We start from the raw sequence: 14,397 nt of genomic DNA on the forward strand, positions 1-14,397 counted from the left end.
GTGCATCTCTGTAATGAGAAGGGGTGTGGTCTAATGACATCAACACCCTATATCAGGTGTGCATAATTATTAGGCAACGTCCTTTCCTTTGGCAAAATGGGTCAAAAGAAGGACTTGACAGGCTCAGAAAAGTCAAAAATAGTGAGATATCTTGCAGAGGGATGCAGCAGTCTCAAAATTGCAAAGCTTCTGAAGCGTGATCATCGAACAATCAAACATTTCATTCAAAATAGTCAACAGGGTCGCAAGAAGCGTGTGGAAAAACCAAGGCGCAAAATAACTGCCCATGAACTGAGAAAAGTCAAGCGTGCAGCTGCCAAGATGCCACTTGCCACCAGTTTGGCCATATTTCAGAGCTGCAACATCACTGGAGTGCAAAAAGCACTATGCCAAAAGCACAAGGTGTGCAATACTAAGAGACATGGCCAAGGTAAGAAAGGCTGAAAGACGACCACCACTGAACAAGACACACAAGCTGAAACGTCAAGACTGGGCCAAGAAATATCTCAAGACTGATTTTTCTAAGGAGTTAACAGCCCGTTTGCCTGTGTTACCGAATAAACGGACAAACTGAGATCCAACCGTCTGGTTCTTGTGAACGTTACACTGGTGTCAGAAGTGAAGAAAGAAAAAAAAAAAAAAAAACGAAAACGCCGACACCCTGTTGCTGGCGACGCTTACCGTCACGAGACACGAGGATGTTGCCGGGCAAGATTAAGAAGGAGACGGAGGACAGGGAGGTTCGTCCGCGCTCGCCTGCCCATAGAGTGAGGGAAACGGCGCTGCGGCTGTCTGCTGAGGCTGGATTTTCTCCAGGTTTGACTAGGCTCGGGAACTTTTCGCACAGCGGCCGCGATTCCGGCGGGAAGGAGTCGACCTCGCTTGGGGCGCCGTCACGTGATGTAAACAAACATGGCGGCGCCCAGCAAGCTGCAGCGAATATAAAAACGCCTAAGTTCAGCGGCAAGACGCCATGGGAAGTGTTTATTGCACAGTTTGAGCTGTTAGCTGTTGCAGCTGGCTGGTCTGAGGAACATATAGTGGGGCAAAAAAGTATTTAGTCAGCCACCGATTGTGCAAGTTCCCCCACCTAAAATGATGACAGAGGTCAGTAATTTGCACCAGAGGTACACTTCAACTGTGAGAGACAGAATGTGAAAAAAAAATCCATGAATCCACATGGTAGGATTTGTAAAGAATTTATTCGTAAATCAGGGTGGAAAATAAGTATTTGGTCAATAACAAAATTACAACTCAATACTTTGTAACATAACCTTTGTTGGCAATAACAGAGGTCAAACGTTTACTATAGGTCTTTACCAGGTTTGCACACACAGTAGCTGGTATTTTGGCCCATTCCTCCATGCAGATCTTCTCGAGAGCAGTGATGTTTTGGGGCTGTCGCCGAGCAACACGGACTTTCAACTCCCGCCACAGATTTTCTATGGGGTTGAGGTCTGGAGACTGGCTAGGCCACTCCAGGACTTTCAAATGCTTCTTACGGAGCCACTCCTTTGTTGCCCGGGCGGTGTGTTTTGGATCATTGTCATGTTGGAAGACCCAGCCTCGTTTCATCTTCAAAGTTCTCACTGATGGAAGGTGGTTTTGGCTCAAAATCTCACGATACATGGCCCCATTCATTCTGTCCTTAACACGGATCAGTCGTCCTGTCCCCTTGGCAGAAAATCAGCCCCATAGCATGATGTTTCCACCCCCATGCTTCACAGTAGGTATGGTGTTCTTGGGATGCAACTCAGTATTCTTCTTCCTCCAAACACGACGAGTTGAGTTTATACCAAAAAGTTCTACTTTGGTTTCATCTGACCACATGACATTCTCCCAATCCTCTGCTGTATCATCCATGTGCTCTCTGGCAAACTTCAGACGGGCCTGGACATGCACTGGCTTCAGCAGCGGTACACGTCTGGCACTGCGGGATTTGATTCCCTGCCGTTGTAGTGTGTTACTGATGGTGACCTTTGTTACTTTGGTCCCAGCTCTCTGCAGGTCATTCACCAGGTCCCCCCGTGTGGTTCTGGGATCTTTGCTCACCGTTCTCATGATCATTTTGACCCCACGGGATGAGACCTTGCGTGGAGCCCCAGATCGAGGGAGATTATCAGTGGTCTTGTATGTCTTCCATTTTCTGATGATTGCTCCCACAGTTGATTTTTTCACACCAAGCTGCTTGCCTATTGTAGATTCACTCTTCCCAGTCTGGTGCAGGTCTACAATACTTTTCCTGGTGTCCTTCGAAAGCTCTTTGGTCTTGGCCATGGCGGAGTTTGGAGTCTGACTGTTTGAGGCTGTGGACAGGTGTCTTTTATATGTCACAGGGTGGAAAGGGACAAGTCATCTAAGTTTGTCTACTATGCATGTTTTGCTGCGTTTTACCTTTTTAAGGTTTTAATATTGTACATTGGGTTATTTTATGAGTTTTACTGCATGTTTTAATGGTATTTATTTGGTGACTTGTCCTGGAAAGACTCCGCCCCTACCTGATAATAAACTGATCACACCTGCGAGAGATCCCAGAGAGGCCAATAAGAGGACCTGGCAGACCAAAGGAAGGGTTCGACCGAGAGGCTTGAGAGACGGCCAGGAGTAAGTGGTGCCAGGCGGCGGCGGCGCCTGCAAGCCGAAGGGGCTGGTGGAGCCGGGCGTTAGGGGAGATGACCAGCGACTGGGGACGCGCCACCACCAGCGACTAGGGACGCGCAGCGGGCAGTCAGACGGCAATAACGACAAGAGCCAGCTTGTGCACTGCGGGAGAGCAGAAGCAGTGAGACAGCTGGTGCCGATTGCAGTTTTAAAGAAGCGGCGGGCGGAGTTGAGAGCTCTGCCCACCCGGGGTAAGTCTTTGACTTATCCCTTTTTATAAAGTAAAACTGTCGAAAGGAATAGTGACTGCCGCTCCCTCCCTTTCTTCAGTGCACCGGGACGTGGAATGCGGGGAGGAAGGCGAGGACTCCGCTGGGTTTCCCTCTTTTACTACTACGCTGGATTTCTTAGTTTTTTGTGACTTTTATGCTGTGGTGGATCCCACTGGACTTTTAATGTTGTGTTTTATTGATTTTTATTGTGTTATCCCTTGGCCAAGGTTGTTTTAATTCATTTTACATTTTTAACTATTTAAATATAATAAATTATATTTTTAATCTTACAGTTTAAATTGTGTGCTTTCCCTTGGCGGCTCCACTGCTCTGCCCGTTTTGAGGAAGGTTTCCTTCCTTTTAAAAACACAAAACATCTTGGAAATAAAATCAGCCTTTCCGCTCCGTTACATATACAGATGATGAGTTCAAACAGGTGCCATTCATACAGGTAACGAGTGGGGGACAGAAAAGCTTCTTACAGAAGATGTTACAGGTCTGTGAGAGCCAGAGATTTTCTTTGTTTGAGGTGACCAAATACTTATTTTCCACCCTAATTTACGAATAAATTCTTTACAAATCCTACCATGTGAATTCATGGATTTTTTTTTTTCACATTCTGTCTCTCACAGTTGAAGTGTACCTCTGGTGCAAATTACTGACCTCTGTCATCATTTTAAGTGGGGGAACTTGCACAATCGGTGGCTGACTAAATACTTTTTTACCCCACTGTAAAGCTCTCCAATTGGCTTTGTGCCTGTGTGAGGATGCAGCTGCATGCTGACCGAGGAGCAAAGGAGAGATTATAATGCTCTGGTTGGGGCACTTCAGAGGCACTTCGGGCAGTATAACCAACCAGGTCGGAGTTCCACAACAGACGCAGATTGCCAGGAGAGCCCCTTCGCATTTTGACCCATGAAGTAGAGTGTCTTTGCCGGAGGGCGTATGACAGCATGCCACCATCAGTGCAGGCGGAGTTAGCTCGGGACCAGTTCCTGCAGGCCCTGAGCCCTAAAGAGCTCCGTATGCAAACTCAGCTTGTTCGACCGGCCACACTCAGTGCAGCCCTGGAGCTAGCGTTGGAGAGGGAGATGCTTGCAGGATCCTCTGGGGACACTGATGACACACATGTGGTGAGGGCTATGTCAGCACCTGTGGAGCAGATGGAGATGCCAGCGGGCCTGTGCAGTTTGGTTCAGACGGCTTCTCTGCAGTCGCCTTCCCCTCGGGCTGGCCCACACCGCCGACCACAGAGCTGCTGGGGATGTAGACAAGTCGGACACCTCATCAGGCAGTGCCCCAAGCTTGCAGCGGTTCAGGGAAACGCCCACGGGCCCGTGTAGGCGGGAGTACACGGGCCAGGGAGAACGATATCCCCACACCACCGCCATCTCCACCCTGTGTGGTCATTGCTGTGGGCTGGACCCAGGTTGGCAACTTTTGCCATGTTCCAGTGACGATTGTGGGGGTGTCCTGTACGGCCCTTCTGGACACGGGATCCAATGCAACGCTGGTCCGACCCAATGTTGTCCCAGCCGGAGCTGCTGTGCAACCAACTAATGTGTAACTTAAGACTGTGACCGGTGATCTGGCCCCAATTAGAGGGAGGGGAGTGTTCCAGTTTAAGGTGGGGGACCTCGGTGTGCCTTATGCTGCCTGGGTGGCTGACGTGCAGGATGCCTGCATCCTTGGGCTGGATTTTTTGCGAGCCATTGGTGGTGTACTGGACTTAGGCAAAGGCTTCCTCGTGCTCCCTGATGGGAAGAAGGTGCAGCTTATTCCTCCCCCGGTCTGCCCAGCATCTGCCGCGGCGTCCACCTCCACCTCGGAGACCCCTGCAGACCCGCCAGCAGAACAGCAAGTGGGGGAGGAGGAGAGGCTCTCAGCAGTGAGGAGCATCTGGTCAAAGAAGTGTGAGGGGCTGACTCCACAGCAGCAAGAGAGTCTATGGCAGGTACTAAGAGAGTTTAGTGACATTTTTGCCCTGAAAGAAAGTGATGTTGGCTTGACACACTTGGTAGAGCACGTCATTGAGACCGGGGATGCCCAGCCTATTAAAGTGCGCCCCCGCCGCCTGCCCCTGGCTCATCAGGAGGCCGCTGACAGAGAGTTGTGTGAAATGATGAAGGCGGGCATCATAGAGCCATCTGATAGCCCGTGGGCCTCCGCTGTGGTGATGGTGCCTAAGAAAAATAGCCCAAGGATGCATTTCTGTGTGGACTACAGACCACTCAACAAAGTGACGAAAAAGGACTCTTACCCCCTTCCCAGGATTGATGAGTCTCTCGATTTAGTAGCCGGATCCTCCTGGTTCTCCACCCTGGACCTGCGGAGTGGCTACTGGCAGGTGCCACTGTCCCCTGAATCCAGACCGAAGACAGCCTTCTGCACTAACAGGGGACTATGGCAGTTCAAAGTCCTGAGCTTTGGTCTGTGCAACGCTCCTGCGACCTTCGAGAGACTTATGGACAGTGTGCTGGCTGGCGTCCCACGGCAACGGTGTCTGGTTTACCTGGATGATCTTCTAGTACACGGGAGCTCCTTTGATGCTGCCCTGGATGCCCTGAGACAAGTGTTGGGGAGGGTGGCGGCTGCAGGCCTGAAGCTGCACCCCGACAAGTGCCACTTCATGAGGAGGGAGGTGGAGTTTCTGGGCCACAAGCTCGGTCATGAGGGCATCAGCACTTTGGAGGAAAAAATTCACACCATTACTGAGTGGCCCACACCAGCGGACCAGAAACAGCTCAAAAGCTTCCTAGGACTGGCGTCTTATTACAGGAGGTTTGTGAAGGGCTTTTCCTCCATAGCTGCACCACTCTTCCGCCTGCTGCAGAAGGACCGTGACTTCATCTGGACCCAGGACTGTCAGCAGGCATTCAACACTCTCTGCAGATCGCTGACAGAGTCCCCAGTCCTCGCCCCCCCTGACCCCACCCTGCCTTTTGTCCTGGACACTGACGCAAGTAATGTGGGGCTGGGAGCTGTGTTGTCGCAGGTTGGGCCGGAAGGTGAGAAGGTGGTGGAGTACTTCAGCCGGGTCCTAAACAGGAGTGAGCGGCGCTACTGTGTCACACGACGAGAGCTGCTGGCTGTGGTGGCAGGGGTGAGACACTTTAAGTACTACCTGTGTGGCACATCATTTGTTATCAGAACTGATCATGCTGCCCTCCAGTGGCTGATGTCTTTCAGGGAGCCAGAGGGACAGGTGGCTCGCTGGCTGGAGGAGCTCCAAGCCTTCAATTTCACTGTGGAGCACAGAGCAGGGACGCACCATTCTAACGCAGACGCCCTCTCTCGCCGCCCATGTGCTGCAGCTGGCTGCCGTTACTGTGAGAAGCGAGAGGAGATAGAGCGGGAACTCACAACAATAGACGGAGCAACGCAGCTCGCCTGCAGGGCTCTTCTGGTGGTGGATGCAGCGGAGTGGAGGGCACGGCAGGAACAAGACACTGACCTGCTGCCAGTCCTGCAGTGGCTGGAGAGGGAGGAGCAACCCCTTTGGGATGAGGTCACTGGGTTTTCCATCTGTACCAGGGGGCTGTGGGCCAAGTTTGCAGCTCTCAGGCTGAAGGAGGGGGTGTTGGAGCGTGCCTGGAAGGATCCTGCCACAGGGAGGTGGCAGGTTGTGGTGCCAAGGTCGCTGAGGTTCAGCTGTGCTGGAAGCCTGCCATGGGAACACTGGCTCTGGCCACTTTGGGGTCTCCAAGACCCTCCACCGCCTCCGCCAGGGCTACTACTGGGGTCAGCAGCGGAGGGATGTAGAGGACTTTTGCCGCAGCTGTGATGCATGTTCCTCGCACAAAGGGCCTCAGGACCAGTCCCGGGCTCAGCTTCAGCAGCAACCAGCAGGAGCTCCAATGGAGCGAGTAGCTGTGGACGTCATGGGCCCATTTCCTCGTACAGACAGAGGAAACCGCTATGTTCTTGTGGCGATGGACTATTTTACCAAGTGGCCGGAAGCATATGCCATCCCAGATCAGGAGGCTGAGACTGTCGCTGATGTATTAGTGGAGGGGATGTTCAGCCGCTTTGGAACAGCAGAGACCCTCCACAGTGACCAGGGGCGTAACTTTGAGTCCAAGGTATTTGCTGCCATGTGTGAACGCCTTGGGATTAAGAAGACCCGCACCACCCCACTTCACCCCCAAAGCGATGGACTGGTGGAAAGGTTTAACAGGACGCTGGCCCAGCAGCTATCCATCCTTACCTCAGAACACCAACGGGACTGGGACTACCATCTTCCCCTTATCCTCATGGCCTACAGGTCGGCAGTGCAAGACTCCACCTAATGTTCGCCTGCCCTGCTCATGTTAGGGAGAGAGCTGAGAACTCCTGCAGAGTTGGCTTTTGGGAAGCCCCCGGACGCGCCAGAGGCACCACCAGGCCGGGACTACGCAAGGAAGCTTCAGGACCGGCTGGATTCTGCACATTCCTACGCCCGGGAGCAGCTGGCAAAGGCAGGCCTGCGCCAAAAGAGGAATTATGACATCACCACTAAGGGGAGGCACTTCCGTGCTGGGGAGCTGGTGTGGGTCTACAGCCCAAAGAGAAAGAAGGGACGGTGTCCTAAACTGGATAGCAGCTGGGTGGGACCCTGCAGCATCCTGGAGCGAGTGGGGGAAGTTGTTTACAGGGTGCAGTTGCCTCCTAGAGGGAGGAAAGTGGCGCTGCACAGAGACCGGACGGCCCCCTACAGAGGGCAGTCCCTCCCCTCCTTCCCTGAGGGACGTGTACAGAGCTTCCATGACCCTGCACAGAGGGACCCCCAGCCGGAGCTGCGTTCCCCTCCCTCGGACTCTTCACCTCAAAGCCCCGAAGCTCCGTGTACACCCCAGGGGCTCAGGAGGTCAAGGAGGGAACGTAGGCTACTACCCCGCCTCAGAGACTGTGTTGTTCCCTCGGGGACGAGGAACTTATTGCTGGGGGGACAGTGTAATGATGATTAAATGTTATTTTACAGTGACATGTTGGTTATCTCTGCACACTGTTGTTATTTCTTTAAGATACATGTTTGGTTGTGCTGCAGGAAATAGGGAGTTAATGTGTGCAGGAAGGGGAGGGGGGTCCTTGTTGTTGTGTGACTGTGCGGGGCTGAAGTGAAGTGTTGTACGAGGGCACTCTCCCCAGAGTTAACGGCCCGTTTGCCTGTGTTACCGAATAAACGGACAAACTGAGATCCAACCGTCTGGTTCTTGTGAACGTTACAGTATGTTTTCATAGTATTTCCATGTTGAGCTTAACAACCGATGTATGGAGCCACAGCTGGACAGGCTGTCGGTGTTGTGTATTGAGGGGGGAAAGGAAGCGATTTGTTTCGTACTTTTTCCAAATTGGTTTACCTTGGTGAAGAGGACAGAAGCCTTATTCGGGAGTACTTGGTAAGTCATTTAAGTCATTGTAAGCAAGTCATCTATACACACACTTTTTAGATTGGTGTGTGTGTGATATACACACACACACATACGTATACGTGGAGACAGCAGTCGCCTTATTATTCTTACACACAACACAAAACTATCCACAACACTACACACTAACTACACAAGACAACACATTAACTACACACTCCAAACTCACAAATCTCTCACATCTCAAAACTCTCTCTCTCTCTTTTTCTGCTCTCTCTCTCTCTCCTCGTCACTCCTTCCCCCTCTTCTTAAGCAACTAAATGTCATGTTGCCATATCATTTTTTTGATTGGTGGACATGGTGCATTTTTTCACCAACAGGAACTGGCTGTTTTTTGTTTACTCATAAGCAGAGAGTGCTTGCTAGTGCTGTCCTTAGTAAATGTGACGAAAAAACAGGCGTATATATTGTTTATCATAACTCTGGTTTTACGTGGCATATCAACACAATTTAAAAACTATATCACCTTGTTACTTTGTCTTGAAGTGGTCATGTGATTGGCTTACCCCGACTACTTTATGCTCCCTCAGTCAAACAGCAGCACTCATGCGATTGTTTTGCCCACTTAGCTCCAGGTGTTGTGCCAAAAAGTGATCGTCTGCCAAAAAGTGATCGTCTGCCAAGAAGTGATTGCCGTCTGTGGAAGCGCGCGCAGCTGCTTGAAGCTGTAGCACCCAGATTACTTACAGCTACTTCCGTGCAACTGATATAAGATGCGGTAAGCTGAACACAGCTTCAAACGTCTGTTTGTTGAAAAATAGTAACGCGACCGTGCAGCATTTTCTTGTTCGTAACGGCGTTGTAACGAAAGGAATAGTAATTAGTTGGATTACTCGTTACTGAAAAAAGTAACGCTGTTAGTAACGCCATTACTTGTAACGCCGTTATTCCCATCACTGTACCTTACACAATATGAGTACTCTTATCGATCATAATAAACACAAACTGGTGTTTTTAACTACTGGATAAATCACAAAATGAACCCCTGGCACTTGTGGTGTTCAAGGTTCAAGGTTCAAGGTTCTTTATTTGTCACATGCATAGTTATACAAGTATAACACACAGTGAAATGTAGCCTGACACGCTCCTCGACATGTGCAAAAATTGGGGGGGGGGGGTGTAGAGGAAGAACATTATATATATCTACATATAGTATATACACTGGGTGAATGTGCAGTAGTAGCAGCAAGCAGGTGAATTCTGTACATTAATATGAATAGACATCTGACTATTTTACAGGATAGACAATATAAACATATTTAAAATTAAAGGAATTTGAAATGTACATTGTGCCTTGGTTTAGAGTGTTTGGAAGAGAGTCCTGTCTCAGTCAATTATAGATGATGTGAGAGGGCGGGTGTGTGTGTTTAGGGCACGGATGGCTTGGGGATAGAAGCTCCTCTTGAGTCTCTCTGTCCTTGCCCGGAAGATGCGGAACCTTCTACCAGATTGCAGAAGTTGGAACAGTTTGTTGCCAGGATGGGACGGGTCCTTCAGTATCTGCGCTGCTCTAGTCCGGCATCTCCTGGTGTAGGTGTCCTGAAGCGGGGGGAGAGCAATCCTGCAGCAGCGTTCTGCTGTACAGATCACTCTCTGGAGAGCTTTTTGGTCCTTCACACCACGATGTCATGTTCTGTGTGAGGATGCTCTCCACAGCGCCTGTATAGAAAATCCTGAGGATCTTTGGAGAGACCCTGAACTTCCTCAGTTGTCGTAGGTGATACAGGCGCTGCCTAGCCTTTTTGGTCTGGACCTGAATGTGGGCAGCCCATGTCAGGTCTGAGGAGATGTGGACAGCAAGATACTTGAAGGACTGCACCCTCTCCACTGGAGCTCCATTGATGATAATGGGCTTGTAGTCTCTGTGCTGACCCCTTCTGAAGTCCACCACCAGCTCCTTGGTCTTGCTGACGTTCAGCTGGAGGTGGTTGTCCTGGCACCACGATACCAGATTCTTCACTTCATCCATGTAGGCCGCCTCATCATTGTTGGAGATGGCACCCAACACAACTGTGTCATCAGCAAACTTCACAATGGTGTTGGAGCCGTGGGTGGCCACACAGTAAGTAAGTAAGTAAGTAAAACTTTATTTATATAGCACCTTTCAAGATAAAAATCACAAAGTGCTTCACAGAAGCTAAAACCTAAAAATAAAAATCAACTAAAAGCAAGTTTAAAAAGATGGGTTTTTAGCTGTTTTTTAAAAGTGACCACTGAGTCCACAGATCTCAGGCTCAAAGGGAGAGAGTTCCACAATCTGGGGGCCACAGTTACAAAAGCTTTGTCGCCTTTTGTTTTCAGCCTCGTGTGCTGGACAGCAAGCAAGTCAAAACCTTAAACTGGATCCTGAATTTAACGGGGAGCCAGTGCAGCTGAATCAGCAGGGGTGTGACATGGGAAAACTTGGAGGACTTGGTCAGAAGCTTTGCAGCAGCATTCTGAACAACTTGCAGACGATCCAAAGAGGCTTTACATAAACAAGTAAACAAAGAATTACTGTAGTCCAGACGAGATGAAACAAATGCATGAATGACAATTTCTAATTCGGAGCGCGATACAATGGGACTCAGCTTAGCAATGTTTCTCAAGTGATAAAAACAGGAGCGAACCAAAGATTTTACATGGGCATCCAAAGTCAGAGCTGAGTCAATACTAACACCAAGGCTCCTGATAGACGGTTTTGCAAATGTAGCAAGTGGACCCAAGTTTTCCATAACACTAGGTACAAAAGTTTTAGGAGCACAAACAAGAACTTCAGTCTTCTCCTCATTTAGTTGAAGAAAGTTTCCAGCCTCCCTCTACACAGTCTGAAGTGTAGAGGGAGTAGAGCAGTGGCGAGAGGACACATCCCTGAGGTGCTCCTGTGTTGATGGTGATGCTGTTGGAGAAGCACCTGCCCACCCTCACCACCTGAGTTCTGCCAGTGAGGAAGTCCAACACCCATGCACACAGACGGCTGTTAAGTCCCAGTTCCCTCAGCTTTGTGAACAGTCTGCAGGGCACTATTGTGTTAAACGCTGAACTGTAATCAACAAACAGCATTCGCACATAGTTACCCTGTTTCTTGTCCACATGGCTGAGAGTGGTGTGTAGGACGTGGGCGATGGCATCCTCTGTGGATCTGTTGGATCTGTAGGCAAACTGCAGCGGATCTGTGGTGTCTGGGATGGAGCAGGAGATGATGTTCTTCAGCAGCCTCTCAAACACCTTCATTACTACTGAGGTCAGTGCAACTGGCCGGTAATCGTTCAGGGATGAGGGTTTGCTGTTCTTGGGCACAGGGATGATGGTGGATCTTTTGAAGCATGTGGGGACCACAGACTTCGCCAGGGACTCGTTGAAGATGTAAGTGAACACACCTGCTAGCTGGTCAGCACAGCAGCGCAGCAGACGGCCGGTGATGCCGTCTGGCCCCGCCGCTTTCCTTGTGTTCACTCTCCTCAGTGCCGCTTGGACGTCATGCTCCGCGATGCTGGTCACCGGTCTCTTGCTGATGATGTCACTGTCCTCGGTAGTCAGGCGGTAGATAGCATTAGCCGCCTGGCTAACCTCGAAACGGGCGTAGAACCGATTCAGCTCGTTGGTGAATGCAGAGTCGGCGTTGATCGGCGCAGTGTCCCTGGCTTTGTAGTCCGTAATGGTGCGTAGTCCGTGCCACATACTCCGTGTGTCGCCCTGGTGACGTTCCCGGTACCGGCGTTTGGCATCTCTCACCGCGCGCCGCACGCCGTATGAGGCCGCTTTGTAGGCGCTCATATCGCCAGTGGCGAGACCCGCGTTGTAGGAGGCGGTCCTGGCGTTTACTGCAGTGCGGATCGATCTGTCCATCCATGGTTTCTGGTTTGGGAATGTGGTGACTCTCGCAGTGGGGATAATCTCCTCCGCTAGCATGTTGACGAAGCATACTGCTACTTCCGTAAACTCGTTGATGTTGACTGCGCATGCTCTGAACATGTCCCAGTCTACGTCGTTGAGTGCGTCCTGTAGCGTAGCTTCTGATTGGGCAGTCCACCGTTACAATCAGTGTTGGGTAAGTTACTTTAAAAAAGTAATTAATTACTAATTACTTAGTCAATATTGTATTTAAAATACTTATCTAATTACTGTCAGAAAAGTAACTTAATTACTCAATAAGTAATTTAACTAAATACTTTTTAAAATCCCTATAAACCTTGAGTGGACAAACAATAGAAATTGAACTCTTTAAATAATAAATACATTTTTTTAAAGACTGAGACTCTACAGTACACAGTGGTAGCATCTCTTCCACAATATAGGCTGCAATTATTTTTTTTTTAAGCTCACCTTCAGACGCTTTCTGTGCTGCTGAAGTAAAATCACGTTTTGCCTGCTTAGCAGGAGTTGCCGCGGTGTTCTCCATGGATGATGAACAAGGATCACTCAGAAGTGTTCGTCTATGCTCTCGTGTCAGGCACTTCAGTAGATTACTCATGCTATTAACAGCGGCCGATAGTTTTTTCTCCCCAGGACATAGCTTACAAATTACCATAATGTTCTTGTCTGCTTGTTTCAGAAAAGTGAAGATACGGGAATATTTCCATTTCATAAAGCTTCAGCCGAGTCCGACAGTTTCCGCTTTAGAATACGACTATGCAGCAAACTGGCGCGAAATGACATGCACCTGCACTACAGCGATGTTAAAGCGGCAGAGTTTACTTCTACGTTTAGATAACAAATTTTTGAAATTAAATAATGATATTCAGCGAGTTTAATTATTTTACAATGTAACGCAAGTACATTGTAAGTAACTGTAATTAAAATACCTAAAAACTAACAGTATTTAGTTACTCTATTTTTTCAGTGGAAAAGGAATTTAATTACAGTAACACGTTACTTAGTAACACATTACACCCAACACTGGTTACAATGCACACTGAATTATTGCGATTGTGCAAGGTTTAACTGCATAGCAATCAAAATGTAAATGCTGTTGACATTTACTGAATATTTAATTCCCTAAATCACTGCAAAGGTGACCAAATATGCTTTTGCTCTCAATGTCAGCAAAGAACAAATACAACCACAATTACACACCATACATGGTTTAAAAGGGTTGTGGAAACCAGGTACTAATTTAAATCTACAGTACAACAATTCAATAAAATCAGAAACCATAATAGCAAATCTAATGATGAATGTCAGATACAGATAAATTGTTTTTCATTATAAATTCTTGTATTGTCTATTAGCGGAGGTTCTCTGGCTATTCAAAGCTTTATATTTTCATTTAGCTTAAACATTTTATTGCTGATACATTTAAACAGGAAAAGAATAATGGTTGCAGAGTAAGTGCATATGTTTCCATACAAGTGACAATTACTTCCCGCAATAATTACTATGGGAACAAATCAAGAATCCAGCTGATAATATAGTGGTGGATTGACTTAAGCATGGACAACCACTTTTTCAAAACATGAAACATTTTTTCTAGAAATCACTCAAAAGAAGTGCATTCACACACATGACTTGGCATCATATGTTTCCTCCTGCACACCCTTCCTTGTGTGGATCTGTGGGCACCTCTAAAGTAAAAGTGTGTGACATTTGGGGAAGGATAACTATAGAAAGTATCCCAAACTTTTTTTTCTGTCTAAATTGTTCAGTGTTTATTAAAACAACTTTTCCTGCCCTGTTGTTCTGAAACCCCATATAAACATATAAGGTACATTTGTTATTGTTAGGCTCCAGAAAACTTTGAAATAATATTAAAGAAAAAGTTCTTAAGGCAAGAGTATGTGCAAAAAAGAAAATGTGCCAGTTATTAAGAAAAATCTTAATGAAAGGAAAGAAGAATATAAAACCCCAGGCAGCTCTGTCAACTAAAATAAAATAAAAAAATCAGCCTTACTGCAAGCTGCCATGTTCTCTTTCCTTTCCTGCTCAATTCCCAATATTCATGCCTTCCTATCTTTACCTGCATGGACTCTTACACAAGTAGGGAAGGTATGATCCTTCCAAGAAATCTAAAAAGATATGTGTCCTTATTAAAATACTAGCAGCAAGCACAACACTTTTAATGAACATTTTTTATGAATGCATTTATGTGTATGTTCTTTCAGTGACAATGCATGCTTAAATAGCTGTTACATCTAGAC

Source organism: Diplotaxodon limnothrissa, linkage group LG7 (assembly GCF_057381915.1).
Source record: "Diplotaxodon limnothrissa isolate DT_005_m linkage group LG7, D_limnothrissa_male_GT1.1, whole genome shotgun sequence".
Lineage (NCBI taxonomy): Eukaryota > Metazoa > Chordata > Actinopteri > Cichliformes > Cichlidae > Diplotaxodon > Diplotaxodon limnothrissa.